This window comes from Myotis lucifugus, unplaced genomic scaffold (genome assembly GCF_000147115.1).
Source record: "Myotis lucifugus unplaced genomic scaffold, Myoluc2.0 scaffold_168, whole genome shotgun sequence".
NCBI classification, from domain to species: Eukaryota; Metazoa; Chordata; class Mammalia; order Chiroptera; family Vespertilionidae; genus Myotis; species Myotis lucifugus.
This window is the reverse complement of record NW_005871216.1, coordinates 2249255-2263523: the sequence shown is the minus strand read 5'-3', so window position 1 is coordinate 2263523 and position 14269 is coordinate 2249255. Positions and strand designations below refer to the sequence as shown.

The window sequence follows — 14269 nt, the reverse complement described above, 5'->3', positions numbered from 1 at the left end:
GTATTACAAAATTAACAGAATAAAGCACAAATAAATATCAAATGATCATCTCAACAGATGCAGAAAAAGAAAGAAAACAAAACACTCAATAAGCCGGGAAAAAAAGAAAACTTCCAAAACCTGATAGAGAGCATCTATAGGAACCTGCAGCTACAATCACACTTCATGGCATGGCAAAATGATTCCCCCCTAATATAAACAAAGAAAGGATATACTCTTTCTTCACTTCTACTCAATCTTGAAGTAGAGGTTCTAGCCAATGCAGTCAGGCAAGAAAAAGAAATGTGAAGCATATGGATTGAAAAGAAATGTTAAAGTATCTTTTATTGCAGATGACATGATTTCAGGTGAAGAAAATCCTAAGGAATCTACAAAAAAAAAAAAACAAAGAACACACACACAAAAATTAAAAAGCTACTAAAACTAATAGGCAAGCTTAGTAAAATCACAGGAAAAAAGACTAACATATAAAAATCAATGGTATTTCTATATAATAGTAACTAAGTTATCAAAATTGAAATTAAGAAAAAAATTCCAGCCCTAACCAGTTTGGCCCAGTGGATAGATAGAGTGTCGGCCCACAGACTGAAGAGTCTCAGGTACCTTGGTTGTGGACTCGATCCCCAGTAGGGGGGCGAGCTGGAGGCAGCTAATTGGTGTTTCTCTTTCATCTATGTTCTAACTCTCTATTCCTCTCCCTTACTCTCTGTAAAAAAAATCAATAAAAATATATTTTTTTAAAAAATTCCACTCACAATAGCATCAAAAAAATAAAACATTCAGGAATAAATTAAGAGAAGTTCTATACCTACACCCTACAAACTATAAAACATTGCTACAAAAAAATACCCTACAAGTTGGAGAAATATGGGGGACATTCATGAAGTGGAAAATTCAACATCATTAAAATAATAATCTCAAATTAGTCTACAGATTCTACACAACTCCTATTAAAATCCCAGCAGATTATTTTTAGAAACTGACAAACTGCTTCTAACACATAGAAATGTAAAGGACATAAATGAGCTAAACACTTTTGAAAGAAAGAACAAAGTTGGAGAACTTATGTTACCTGATTTCAAAACTTACTAGAAAGCTACCATTACTAAGTCAGTGTGGTACTGGCATAAGGATAAATTTATAGATTAATGGAACAGAAAAGCAATCTAAGAAACTCAAAATGTAATGGTCAATTGGTACTGGATAAAGGAACCAAAACAATTCAATGAGGGCAAAGACAGTCTGTTTGGCAATGGTGGTAGAACAACTAAAGGCCCATATGATATGAAAAAAAAAAAGAAGGACTTAGCTCATACCATATATAAAAATTAACTTAACATGTATCATATTCCTAAATGTAAGAATCCTATATAATAAAAGCCTAATATGCTAAGTGTCCGGTCATCCGGTGACCAGTCAACTGTTCAACCAATCAAAGCATAATATGCTAATGATATACTAAGGCCGCTCAACCGCTCACTATGACAAGCAGTGACCACCAGGGGGCAGATAGTTGACTGGTTGACCTGTCACTATGATGTGCACTGACCACCAGGGGGCAGACGCCCCGACTGGTAGGTTAGCTTGCTGCTGGGGTTCAGCCAATCAGGACTGAGCGAGATGGGCCGGACACACCCTGGAGCCCTCCTACAGTCCCTCCCCAGCTCCGATCCTGCATTGATGGGGTCCCTCGGCCTGACCTGCGGCATCTTGCAATCCAGGACTCCTCGGAGGATGTTGGAGAGCCAATTTTGGCCCGATCCCACAAGCCATGCCCCTCAGAGGGCGCCAGACACAGGGCTCACGGCTGGCGAGAGCTGCTGTGGCAGTGCAAACCTCTCCCAATCGGGACTGGGCGTGAGCCCACAGCAGGTGCAGTGGGGCCGGGATGAGCGGGAGCAGCAGGTAGGAGCTGCAGGCGGTGTTGGACTGTGGGTTTCAGCCCGATCCCCGCAGGCCACCCCGAGGGACCCCCCACCCATGCACAAATTCATGCACCGGGCCTCTAGTTAAAACCATAAAACTTATAGAAGAAAACATAGGAGCAAATCTTTTGTGACCATGGCTTAGACAAATATTTCTTTAAAAGCAAAACTCAGCCCCAGTTGGTTTGGCTCAGGTGATAGAGAAAGTGGAACCCTCATACACTACTGGTGGATATATAAGATACAACCACTGCCGAAACCGGTTTGGCTCAGTGGATAGAGCGTCGGCCTGCGGACTGAAAGGTCCCGGGTTCGATTCCGGTCAAGGGCATGTACCTGGGTTGCGGGCACATCCCCAGTGGGGGGTGTGCAGGAGGCAGCTGATCGATGTTTCTCTCTCATCGATGTTTCTAACTCTCTATCTCTCTCCCTTCCTCTCTGTGAAAAATCAATAAAATATATTTAAAAAAAAAAAAAGATACAACCACTTTGAAAAAAAAAAAAAGGTTGGCAGTTTTTAAACATAATTTGCTATAAAAATCAACAATTTCACACCTAGATATCTATCCAAGAAAAATAAAACAATATACTTGTATGTGTATATTCATAGCATCGCTACTCATAATACCCCAAAATTAGAAACAAATCAAATACCCATCATGGTTTAACCAAATGGTTAAACAAGTTATGGTATATCTATACAATAGACTAGCACTTAGCAAGAGAAAAGGACAAACTACTCATATGTGCAACAACATGAATGAACCTTAAAAACATGTTAAGTGAAAAAAGTCAGACACAAATTAATGCATTTTCTATGAATTCATTTATATAAAATATCTAAAAAAGAGTAACTATAAATATAGGCCATAGATAAGAAGTTATCTGTCTATGGGGTGAGAACTGACTGCAGAAAAGGAATAAGGAACTTTTTAGAGTAACAGAAGGTTTCTAAAATTGGATTGGCATGATGACTGCACAACTCTGTACATTTAAAATCACTGAATTATATATTTAAAATAGATTTTATGGTGTGTAAATTATACCTCAAGCTGTAAAATATAGTTTTAAAAGCTGACCTATAAAAAAATGAAATGGAAAGATATCCATTTCAATACAATAAGGTAAAAAACAATAAAACAAAAAAGTATACACAACAAATGGTTAATGGTAATTGCCTCTGAGAACAGAAATGGCAGTTGGAGGAGACAGAGATTTTTCACTTCATTATGCAATTTTTAAAGATGTAGAATAATAGATTTATTGATTAACTCTAATTTTTATTTTTGTTTCTATGGTTTTCTTTTTTTGAAAACACATGAGTGGCCATAATCATTAACATTTACCATTTCCCAGTAACTTCAAACCTGACAAAAACCTTTTAAATCCCACAAAAGCCAACCCAAAAGAGTCCATCCCCATTTAAAATGCATAATTCTTCTTTTTTTAAAAAATCTTTATTGTTCAGATTATTACATTTGTTCCTCTTTTTTCCCCCCATAACTCCCTTCCTTCCAGTTCCCACCCCACCCTCCACCCTCACTCCCCACCCACTGTCCTCATCCATAGGTGCACAATTTTTGTCCAGTCTCTTCCCGCATCTCCCACACCCTTTCCCCCCCCCCAAGAATAGTCAGTCCATTCCCTTTCCATGTCCCTGATTCTATTATAATCAACAGTTCATTCTGTTTATCAGATTATTTATTCACTTGGTTCTTAGATTCACTTGTTGATAGATGCATATTTGTTGTTCATAATTTGTATCTTTACCTTTTTCTTCTTCTTCCTCTTCTTAAAGGACACCTTTCAGCATTTCATATAATACTGGTTTGGTGGTGATGAACTCCTTTAGCTTTTCCTTATCTGTGAAGCTCTTTATCTGACCTTCAATTCTGAATGACGGCTTTGCTGGATAAAGTAATCTTGGTTGTAGGTTCTTGGCATTCATCACTTTGAATATTTCTTGCCACTCCCTTCTGGCCTGCAAAGTTTCTGTTGAGAAATCAGCTGACAGTTGTATGGGTATTCCCTTGTGGGTAACTGAGTTTCTTTCTCTTGCTGCTTTTAAGATTCTCTCTTTGTCTTTTGCTCTTGGCATTTTAATTATGATGTGTCTTGGTGTGGTCCTCTTTGGATTCCTTTTGTTTGGGGTTCTCTGTGCTTCCTGGACTTGTAAGTCTATTTCTTTCAGCAGGAAGGGGAAGTTTTCTGTCATTATTTCTTCAAATAGGTTTTCAATATCTTGCTCTCTCTCATCTTCTGGCACCCCTATAATTCTGATGTTGGTACGCTTGAAGCTGTCCCAGAGGCTCCTTACACTATCTTCATATTTTCGGATTCTTTTTTCATTTTGCTTTTCCGGTTGGGTGTTTTTTGCTTCTTCACCTTTCAAATCTTTGACTTGATTCTTGCGCTCCTCTGGTCTGCTGTTGGGAGTCTGTATAATATTCTTTTTTTTTTTTAAATATATTTTATTGATTTTTTACAGAGAGGAAAGGAAAGGGACAGAGAGTCAGAAACATCGATGAGAGAGAAACATCGATCAGCTGCCTCCTGCACACCTCCTACTGGGGATGTGCCCGCAACCACGGTACATGCCCTTGACCGGAATCGAACCTGGGACCTTTCAGTCTGCAGGCCGATGCTCTATCCCACTGAGCCAAACCGGCTAGGGCAGTATAATATTCTTTATTTCAGTCAGTGTATGCTTAATTTCTAGTTGGTTCTTTATCACAACATCGAGGGTCTCATTAGATTTCTTGAGGATCTCACTATATTTATCGGCGGTCTCACCAGTCTTTTCGAGGGCCTTCCTAAATTTATCGGCGGCTTCTAGACAGTTCTTGAGAGACCTTAAAAGTGTGGTTTTGAACTCTATATCCTCCATTTCTGTCCTGTTTCTTTGTCTCCGCATTTTTTATGCTTTCTTGGTGCACCCCCTAGTGGTCTTTGTGCGTAGTCTTGTTGTAGTTAAGCCTTGATTGTTGTATGTAATCCATAATTCTTCTTTTTGCCTGTTTTGGAATGGCAGACTTGTAACCTAGGATTCTAATTCTTACTATGTACCATGTTCCTCACATAGGAGCTATACACAATTATAGATTTTCAACAAAGAAAAGCATTCAATTTGTCAAGTAATAATCAATAAATAATAAAATGCTACCATATATCGAGCACCTATTATGTGCCAGGTACTTTACATACAGTATCTTTTTCTTTTTTTTTCTTCTTTATTGATTTTTTACAGAAAGGAAAGGAGAGGGATAGAGAGTTAGAAACATCGATGAGAGAGAAACATCGATCAGCTGCCTCCTGCACACTCCCCAGTTGGTATGTGCCCACAACCAAGGCACATGCCCCTGACTGGAATCGAACCTGGGACCCTTGAGTCCACAGGCCGACGCTCTATCCACTGAGCCAAACCGGTTAGAGTGACATACAGTATCTTATTTAATCCTTACAAAGCCCTCTGAAGATACATTTAATATTTCCATTTCATAAAATATAAGTGGAGGACTGTGGAGGGAAGGGGGGAGCAAGTATTGCTCTTGTCACACAGCCAGTAGATGGCAGAACCAGAATTCAAACTCTGAACCTGCGTTCTTTCTATTCCACCATACTGTCCACCTATGTCATCAGAGATTTTCCTGTTGCCCAAGAATGTGCTCTAGGGGAGAACATTTGCTAGTGACTTCTGGCAATACCTTTGTCCCACAGCGCCAGGTAAATGCCCTCTGTCTTTACTGCACTGATTGAGACTTACATGAGCATGAGGACCAAACCCAATCCCCTGTCAGGCAGCATGGCCTCATGACGAGCTGCAAATACCTGGTTTCAAAGCCTAGCTCTACCACTCCGGCTATGTGTGACTTAGGGCAGGTAACACAATTCCAGCCATTCTAATCCCCCTCTGGCCTTGCCGGACCGCATCTCCATAGCATTTATAGGCACGGCTTCCTCTGTCTGGCATGTCCATCATCCTTCCATCTTGGCTTGGAAATCACTGGATAGTGGTTAAGATCAATGGTACTGGGTGCAATCTGAGTCTGAAGCCTGGCTCTGCCACTTACTAGTCATATGACTTTGGGAAGCCAGAAAAACAGTTTCGTTGGTTGCACAAAGCTATTACTTGCACCTATATCTCCTAATGATGTTCTGAAAATGCAGCAAAATAAGGGGTGATTAACCCAACATCTGTCATTTGGTGCATGAGAAATATCAGCCATTATTAGAATAAATTAGCTGTCTCAAATCTTTGAATTTGTGGAACGTCAATCAATGAATCAATAGGCCAGCCCTAACTTCTACCTGCCCTGACAGTGCAGGCCTGACCTGGGCAAGCCCATCTCTCACAGGCCTGCAGCTAGTCAAAGGAGGAACTGAGTGAGATAGACTCAATATCACAAGGCAGCTTTGGAATAGAAATAAACCGGGAAGATGGTGTCAGAAAGCCACCTTCTGATTCCAACTCCACCACTTGTGAGTCAGTTTAATCCTGCACTAATCTCATTACCTTTCTGAGCCTCAATTCCCTGAGAGGAAAGATATTTCCCAGGTGAGGATCAAAGGAGTCAATTGGTTTGAAAGTGCTTTGGAACCAGTAAACCTTTATAAGAAATAAAGGATGGAAAACCCACTCAATGCCTCATTAACCGAATGTTCGATGGAATCATTTTTATGTATAAACTAGAGGCCCAGTGCATGAAATTCGTGAACTGGGAGCACTGGGGGGGTGGGTCCCCTCAGCCGGGCCTGTGCCTTCAGCTCGCTGCTCCTTAGTGCTGCAGCGGAGGTGGAAGAGGCTCCTGACACTGTGCTGAGTGGCGCTCCCACTGTGGAAGTGCACTGACCACCAGGGGGCAGCTCCTGCATTGAGTGTCTTCCCCCTGGTGGTCAGTGTGCATCATAGCGACCAGTCGTTCTGGCCATTCCGCCTTAATGGTCACTTAGGCTTTTACTATATAGACTGTAGTATACTCTCTCTGTCATGTAAGCACATATATAACTGATAGGCAAAGGGATGGTGATCAAAAAGAGCAGATATACTCAAATCTTCCTAAGAATCATGGTGGGAGTAAGCTTCCAGTAGGAGCAAAGAAAACACTCTCTTAAATCTATTTTATGAATCCCCTCTGAAGAGTTCCACATTCTAATCAAGGCCTTTCGGTCACCAAGGTTCCGTGTCTCCATCTCTAAAACAGAAACCTATCACCAGGAACTGGAAGAATTGTGACATGCATTTATGTCTGATTTGTTGGGCAGCCACTCTTATTTCCCCAGTCTTATATGGAAATGCCTTATGATCATGCTTACCCAAGAGTGGGCCCACCCCACCCTACAACCCCACCTCCATCTACAACATCCCAGAATCAAGGCCGTCAGGGTCACACTGCCCAGAAGGCCCCTGGGACTTGACCTGCTGACCTGAGGATTCTTTTCTACGCTGTTATTAATGGAAGAAGAAAGCAGTCTAGTAAACGCTCTCCAATGCCTTGGCATCAAGGGAATTTCCCTGGCTAGAGAGAAAGCACATTGCTCTTCTAAAGAATTTCCAGAGAAGGAGATTACGGCAGCTTGGTTTGGTAACCTGGTCCGTGTCTAGCAACTGTCAACTCGTAGCTATGGGGCAGCAAACAAATATTTGGAGAAGGGGTTGTGCATCGCTTTGTTCTGACTGTGGGAACCAGTTCAACCCTGCATGTGTTTTAGATCAGCAGGCTCTGCCATATTGGTGGGGAGACAGAGGTTTCCAAAGAAAGAGCTGGAAGGTCAGAGGCATACCTGGTTTTATCTTGAGCTCTATTTGGGTCGAAGCCTGGAGCCCACAGACAGAATCCAGCTTGCAATAGAGTTCTGTGTGGCTGGTCCTGTGTTCTTTTAAATCTTGATGGGAATGCCTTTGTCAGCTCTGGGGGCATGTGTGGGGCTATGCAATCCCTGATCCCTGGTTCCCTCAGGCCCATTGCTCCCTGTTGCCTAAACAATTCAATTACTCATTCCGTCAATCGGCAAATATAATCAGGCCCCTTCTAGGGTCAGGCTGTGAACTCCTCTGGGTACTTGGGAAACAATGGAAAGCAAATTATATTTTTTTTTAATTCCTTGTTCTTTGGGGGATTATATTTTAATAGGGATAGATAACAGCTAATAAACCAAATAAATTATATAGTGTATGTATAGTATACAAGAAAGTGATACCTTGGGGATCAGGAATGCTGGAGAAAGAAGAGGTGGTTGCTGAGAAGGTGAGATTTGAGGAAACACTGGAAGGACCTGAGGAGCAGACCGTTTGGAAATCTGGAGAAAGTGTTCCAAGAAGGAAACAGCCAGTGCAAAGGAAGGCCCAGAGGTGGGAACAGCATCGAGGCTAATGCAGCTTGTGTGGCTGTCTGTTACCTGTGAGGCCCCTGGGGGCTCTCGATCTGACAAAATCTCCTCTAGGGACTCTGAAAATGGATCAAGCCGATCGTGGACCATCGCCTACACAGCATCCTAGCTGAGGCATGGTGTTGTCCCTTGAAGATAAGGTGGGGAAATATAGGCCAAACACTGCCTTTTATGTCAGTGACACCAACATTCTTCCAAGAACAGAAACTCTGAAACTGCCTCTACCTCGTTCCTCTCCACTGTCACCAAATCCTGTTAGATCTTTCCTCCAAAGTCTCTCAATCCTCCTCCTCTTACTTATTCCTCCACCAACATTCTAATCCCGCCATTCATTGTAAAGCAGGTATTATTAAGTACCTGTGCGTTCCAGCATGCAGGACACAGGCCTCCCAGAGCTGACAGTTCAAAGGAATCTCAGCCCCAGAACTTCATTAGAAGAATCATGCTGCCTCTAACTGGCAACCATGAATGCAGTGCCTGTCCCCTGCAAGCCATCTCGAATCTGCTGTGGGTCACGCTGAAACTCTGGATGATTCTGGAAAAGCTCCCTTATGGGCCTCAGAACCAGCTAGCCAGGTGTGCCCCTACCATCACTTCCAGTCTCCCTTCTTCCTCCTACCGGAGCCTATCTGCTCCAGGGCTGGCTCCTTGACATCACCGTCTCACACTTCTGCCCACGCTATTCTGCGGTTCTGAACATCCTCTCTTAAGAGTTCTCCAGAGTCACGTTTAGCTCTACATCAGGGGTCCTCAAACTTTTTAAACAGGGGGCCAGTTCACTGTCCCTCAGACCACTGGAAGGCCAGACTATAGTTTAAAAAAAAAACTATGAACAAATTCCTATGCACACTGCACATATCTTATTTTGAAGTAAAAAAACAAAACGGGAACAAATACAGTATTTGTATTCACATGTGGCCCGCGGGCCGTAGTTTGAGGACCCCTGCTCTACATCCTTCCTCAAACTTTCTCCACTGATAGGGAGTAGAAAGGTCCCAATTTCTTTAATCACTCATTTTCTCACACTCCCTGAGTCTACTGTATGTTAGGACCTGGGTAAGCAAACGATAGGTCTGCCCTCCTGAAACATAAAATCTGGTAGGGAAGATAGATATTAACCCCCAAAATGAATGGCTTTATTATTTACTTTGTTGTTTTATTTGATTATGCAATGATTTTATTACTTGATATTAATCAAAGAGTGAATGATTCATCAACCATGTAAAGTTCTAGAAAGGAAAAGTATAAGATATTGTGAAAACATTTTGCAAATAGAACAGGACTCAATCTGGAGGTGATATTGGGCAAGGAAAGGTTCCTTCCTTGAAGACCCAACTTCCGGACTGAAAGGCAGTGCAGCACAGCCCACGGAACTCTCTGCCATGGGAAAGGGTCTGCTCTGTGTGTTTAACACAGTAGCCACCAGCCAAATAGCTACTGAGCACTTGAAACATGGCTAGTGCAACTGAGACACTGAATTTTAAATTGCATTTTAAATAAATAAGTAGATAGATAGATAAATAAATAAATAAATTGTATTTCATTGTAATGAACTCAAGTAGCCACACGTGGCTAGTGAGTACTGCATTTGATAGTGTGGATCTAAGGATGAGCAGTGGGCGGGGAGAAGAAAGCACGTGTGTGAGAGTCCTGAGGCTGGAGGGAGCACTGCATGCTGAGGACGTGGCAGGAGAGAGTGGCTGGGATTCAGAGCTGAGAGAGGCATCGTGAGAGGAGACAGAAAAGGAGGGTGAAACCAAGCCATGAGGGGCCGAAGGCCATGTGAAGGAATTTCAGTTCTATCCAAATGGTATTGAAGAGTCATAAGCAAAAGAGTAACATGATCAGGTTAGCATCTTAAAAAAAAAAAAAAAGAATCGTCCACCTCCAAGAACAAGAATGGACTGGAAGGGAAAGGGCATACATGAGGAAATGGGTTAGGTTCTCCCACGAATCTAGACAAAAGGTGAAGGTATGTTGTGTTGGAAATGGAGAGATGTGGAGAGCTACACAGAATTATCCTATCTGATTTCAGGCTCATCACCTATTGCCTGCCCTGGGTGACTTAGGGGAAGTCAGTTAAGTCTCTGAGTATCAGTTTTTCTTTTCAAAGGTAAAATGGGAACAACAACCCCTTCCCTATCCAACTTGTATGACAATCAAATGGATATGAATATGGGTTAGGGAGATGGGTGAAAAGGTGAAAGGAATTAAGAGGTACAAACTATCAGTTATAAAAATAGTCACAGGGATATAAGTAGAGCATAAGTAATATCCTATATAACATGGAGCTAATATGCTAATTAGACTGAACGGCAGAAGGACCATCCAGACGACCTTCCGAATGAAGCTGGGGCTGCAAGGGCCAGCCGGGGCTGCAAGGGGCTGCAAGGGCCAAGCCCCTTGCATGAATTTCATGCAGCGGACCTCTAGTAGTCAATAATATTGGAATAACTATGTGTGGTATCACATGGGTACTAGACTTATTGGGGTGAGCACTTTGTAAGGTACATAAATGTCTAATAACTATGTTTTGCACCTGAAACTAATGTAATATTACATGTCAACTGTTAATTTTTTAAAAAATTATAAATAGCCCTGGCTGGTTTGTTCAATCCCAGTGGAGAAGAGAGAAGAGGATCTGGAGCCATCCCACTAGGGGTCTGGTCCCGTCTCTAATACTTGTTAGTTTCAGAGCCTCACTATCTTCAAGTATCAAATATGAAGAATGGCAATCCATCTCACAGAGTTACGATGAGGGATGCCAGTTTTTTTTAATTGTCTGTTTTTAACTCTAAGTAACACTAATTCAACAACCATTTATTGAGCACAAAATCTGTGCTGAGCCACGTGTTGGATGCTAGGGCCGGGTGGGGAAATCATTTGGTCTGGCCCTGCCAAGGCATCAGGGGTGAACTGCTGAAATGTTTGACCAAATATAGCAGGCTAATTTTTAAGTACATGATTTTGTATGGCCCGCTAATGATGTTATAAATATCCACATGGCCCTTGGCAGAAAAAGGTTCCCCACCCCTGTGCTAGGGATACAAGGACAATTCTCTCCAAGAGCTCAGCTCATGGTTTAAAAGGGACCAAACAAGTCACCAACTTCAATGCAATCTGATAAGGGCAGGTAACGAGACATGTGAAGGTGGTGGGCTCTGAGGCAGCAGGCCTTCTCACCCTCTCTTTCCTCTGAGGTTGACAAGCGAGGGAAGAACTGGTCAGGAGTCATCTAGGAAGGCTCCCATGAGGAAGCAAGACTTAAACTCACCTTGTAAGATACCAAGGAGTTGGGCAGGTAAAGGAGGTGAGAGAAGAACATTCCAGATCATGAAAACAGAGACATTGCATTCATTGGTAAACTCAACAAATGTGAACTGAGCATCTTACAAGTGAGGAACTCTGGAGAAATACAGATAAACAGGAGATCACCCCTGCTCGGGGTGCACACATATTCCGCATGAGCAGAGAGCCAGGCAAAGGCACTCGTAATTCAATGTAGTTAGTACAACAATAACAGGAAGCTCAAGGTTCCCCACACAGTGAGTGGCTAATTCAAAATACTTCAGGTGGCTTCATACATTTCCTAGCTGGGTGAGAGGAGGCTGGAAAGAAAGGCAAAGGGCAGAGGGTAGGGGTGGGGTGCATATTAGTCATGTGACCTTGGGCTGGTTACGTAACCTCATCAAAGTTCATTTCTTCCTGCTCCAAAACAGAGAATAATAAAAACTACATCAAGAGGTTGTCATACAGCCCTAGCTGGTTTTGTTCAGTGGATAGAGCAACTGAAGGATCTCTCAGCTTCGATTCCAGTCAAGGGCATGAACCTGGGTTGCAGGCTTGATCCCCCGACCCAGGTGGGGGCATGTGCAGGAGGCAACCAATTGATGTGTCTCTCTCACATCGACATTTCTCTCTCTCTCTGTCTCTCCCCCTCCCTTCCGCCCTCTCTAAAAATCAATGGAAAAATATCTTCAGTGAGGATATTTTAAAAAAAAGAGAGGCTGTCGTACAGATAAAATGAAGTGATACCTAAGCTTCCCTTATACAGTGGGGCCTTGACTTACGAGTGTCCCGACTAACGAGTTTTTCGAGATACGAGCCATCTCTCAGCTGATTTTTTGCTTTGAGTTGCAAGCTAAAATTCTGGGTTATGAGCCAGCTTCAGATACCCCACCGCTAGTTGGCGCAGCGAATGTCACAGTGAACGCCACATCAGCCCAGCATCACGTGTCTCACTCGTTCACTTTATGATTTGACATACGAGTAATTTGAGTTACGAGCTCCATCACGAAACGAATTAAACTCGTAAGTCAAGGCCCCACTGTATAAGATACCTGGATGAGGATGATAGCATAGTACCTGGAACCTAGTTAGTGCCCAAGAAATGTTAGCTGCCATTATCATCATCACCGTCCTATTGTTATTATTGTTGTTGTTTTATTAACTTGACTATGGGGAAAACCAAGTGAATGACTTAGGGAGAAGGACATAGTGCAACTGCTCTCAAGCTCTTAACTTTCTAACGTCCTTGAGAAAACAGAGCCACCAAGTCAAAATGGATTTTATGGTGCACTCTGCCTTCGCCCAGTGCTTCTCAACATCTTACATAGAAAGATCCCTAACCAGGAGGGGGATAGTGACTGTTCCTATGAGGTGCCTCCCTAACTGACTTTGACTTTTAAATACATTTTGTCTTACAAATCCATTCCCCTCATTTCTGTCCTCCTCATCCTCATCGCCACAGGAAACAAAGTGCTCACTCATTTCCAGGCACTGCGATGGCAGTGCATATGCATCAGCTCATTGCATCCTCACCGCAGACCTCAAGAGAGAGGTACAATGACCATTCCCATTTTACAGATTAGGAAATTCCTGCAAGAAACCTTAAGTAGCTTGTTCAAGATGACAAGCTAATAAACGTTGGAACTGGGACAATGATACAGGCAGTCTGGCTCCAGAATCGGTGCTCTGTGGTTGCTGCTAATATACAGATGCCTCCCTCCTTAAGGAGGGGAGCAGCTCCAACCAGGTTTGCTGCAGCGAGAGAGCCTCGCTGAGGACCAATGCCCACAGCACTCATGTGGCTATGGGGCCCACACAGGCAGTGAGTTGGCCGCCACTGGGAGATGATTAAAATCTGCCATTAAACCACGCTGTACTTAGAGCAGACCTTTTTTAAAGTAGCTTTTCATCGGGGGATTATATTTTCTTCTTGACAATTTCCTTAATGGCAAGGAAGGCTATATGTTAGAAGAACAAAGGAGGCCCAAGGGCAATAAGTAGAAGATTCTCACCAAGATGGGGCTGAGGGGGAAGGAGGAGGAAAATTAAACAGGCAGAAGAGAAGATGTGCCTTCTTTTATTCCTATACTGCTCCAGTGCCGCCCACCCCCACCTCCTCTCTCTGCCATCTTCTCTGGGGGCACTAACAGGAGCCCAGGGCTCATTAAAGTTTAAACAGACTGATCAATACGGATAGAATGGTGAATTGTCCATCTGTAAATTGCCAAAGCCCTTCATGAATATTTAAGGAACTAAACTAGGAGGAGAAGAGAGGACCCAGGACTTCATTTTTTCCCTCTGAAAAATAAGGAGAAAAGAATCTCTGTTGTTTCTGATCACCAGGATATAAAACTGAATAGTCAAATGAAACTAAAAATGAACAAGTATTGGCCAGCCTCACTTCCTTCCCCAAGCCAGCAAGCTGACTCCAATCAAGGCCTGAAAGGGAAACATCTTCCTAGCCCAGTGGTCGGCAAACTGCGGCTCTTTGGCCCCTTGAGTGTGGCTCTTCCACAAAATACCACAAAATACCACGTGCGGGCGCGCATGTACAGTGCGATTGAAACTTCGTGGCCCATGCACAGAAGTGCGGGCACGCATGTACAGTGCGATTGAAACTTTCGTGGCCCATGCACAGAAGTCGGTATTTTTGTGGAAGAGCCACACTC

General features: G+C 42.9%; 1 protein-coding gene across 8 annotated transcripts in view; it reads right to left on the bottom strand.

Annotated features, from left to right (window-relative positions):
* Positions 1-14269, bottom strand: part of FGGY (FGGY carbohydrate kinase domain containing) — a 402394-nt gene that overhangs the window by 362511 nt on the left and 25614 nt on the right. The gene's annotated exons all lie outside the window — the stretch shown is intronic.